The following is a 1,885-nucleotide window of genomic DNA, read 5'->3' as shown; positions in this document are numbered from 1 at the left end:
TGAGTCGATCTATTTGCCATTTGAACGGTAATATCGGTCACCTTAAGTCTACCAATGTTTAAACTTTCAGAAACAGAATAGGGCATGACGCTGACACTGGCCACTAAATCACAAAAGGCCTTTCCAATTTCGTGGTTACCTATAGTGCAAGGAATTGAAAAACTACCCGGGTCCTTTAATTTAGGTGGTACATTGATTTGCGAAAGAGCATTACATTCTTCCACAAAAGCAATATTACCAACATCACGAAAATTTCTCTTATGATTTAAAATATCCTTCATAAATTTAGCGTAAGAGGGTACCTGGGTAATTAAATCAGTGAAAGGAACCGTTACCTCGAGATTCTGGACCATCTCCAGAAACTTACCAAACTTACGCTCCAGCTTAGTAGCCTTCAAATGCTCCGGATACGGGACTGCAACACTGGCCGTAGGATCAGTAACCTTCGGCTTCCGTAAGTTTAAAACCCCCGTCAAATCATCAATGAGTGAAGAATCATGCAAACTAGTTGACGGATTTGCATCCTGCTCTGGGATTCCAGTCGATCGACTGATGTGAGTGTTCGATCGACCAACATGGCTGGGCGTAAACAGTTCCTGTTCAGAATTGATTTCGTCAGGTGACTCAGTCGATCGACTGACAATGTTGGTCGATCGACTGATTGTGCTGGGTGTGAATAGTTTCTGATCAGAAACTATTTTATCTGACGCTTCAGTCGATCGACTGACAATATTGGTCGATCGACCAGAAGTACTGGCAATTGAGCTCGTTTTTGCACTAGAATTTAAACGAGCTTCTTCATCTTTTCCCGAGTCTTCCTTTGTCTTGTCGATACTTTCATAAGAGAGGCCACTTCGGAGATTAATGGCATTTATCGTTTTAATTGGCCCTTCACATTTGCTTGAAGAATTGGCGACTTGCTTAGCCTCTATATTCTCCAACTGCTTCACAAAATTCTTTGAGGACTCAATCCCGGCTGCTTCCATATTCGCCACTTGAACCGAAAGGCCTCGGACCATTTCCCTCAATTCCTCGATCTCATTTGAGTTATGAACGGGAATTTCAACTCTCTCCTTGGAAGCTTCAGTCGTCTCAAGCTTCTCAAGACGAGTAGTGATAGAAGTAATGAGTGTCACAACGGTACTCATTTCATCACTTTGCTTTCGTGACTTTCCACGCGAACTTCCAAACTCAGCTCTATGGACTGCCATCTCCTCAATAGTATTCCAACCTTTATTTTGACCGGTATTGTTTTGGAACCTACCATTAGCAGCTGCATCCAGGATGACCTTGTAATCATCATATAGAGCGTCATAGAATACATTGCAAAGGTACCACTGCTGAAAACCGTGGTGAGGGACGGACCGAACCAAGTTCTTGAAACGTCCCCATGCTTCACAAAATTCCTCATCATTACCTTGCTGGAAGTTAGAAATTTTACTTCTCAAAGCATCAATCTTTGCAAGTGGGAAGTATTTTTTGTAGAAGGCCAATGCGAGGGATGTCCAATCTGTGACTCCAGCTGCTACCCTATCAAGGTAGCGGTACCAATCTCGCGCCGAATCCTTCAAGGAGTATAAGAACAACAACCCCTTTACTTCATCCTGAGTCACCCCAGCTGGTATAGGTATGGAACAGCAATAGTCTGTGAAAATTTCCATATGCTTCAAGGGGTCCTCATCTGGTAGACCAGCAAACTGATTTCACTCCACTAAATCGATATAAGAGGAACGAAACTCGAAGTTACCGGTAGTAGGGGTAGGTAACTAGTGCCCCTTTGGAAGGTGGTGCTCCTTCGGCTGAAGATTATCATATATTGTAGCCATAATTGCCAAAATGAGAGTACTCAAGTCTTCCTCTCAAAAACCTGTCTTCTAACTGTGCA

General features: G+C 43.1%; 1 non-coding gene across 1 annotated transcript; it reads left to right on the top strand.

Moving 5' to 3' along the window:
* The first annotated feature begins 1,344 nt into the window (after window positions 1–1,344).
* Window positions 1,345–1,453, top strand: LOC141636112 (small nucleolar RNA R71). Its single transcript, XR_012540746.1, has one exon. It is a non-coding gene; the product is annotated as a small nucleolar RNA R71 (small nucleolar RNA).
* Window positions 1,454–1,885: the final 432 nt, after the last annotated feature.

This window comes from Silene latifolia, chromosome Y (genome assembly GCF_048544455.1).
Source record: "Silene latifolia isolate original U9 population chromosome Y, ASM4854445v1, whole genome shotgun sequence".
Lineage (NCBI taxonomy): Eukaryota > Viridiplantae > Streptophyta > Magnoliopsida > Caryophyllales > Caryophyllaceae > Silene > Silene latifolia.
Note: the sequence above shows the minus strand (reverse complement) of the source record. Positions and strands in the feature narration are given on the sequence as shown.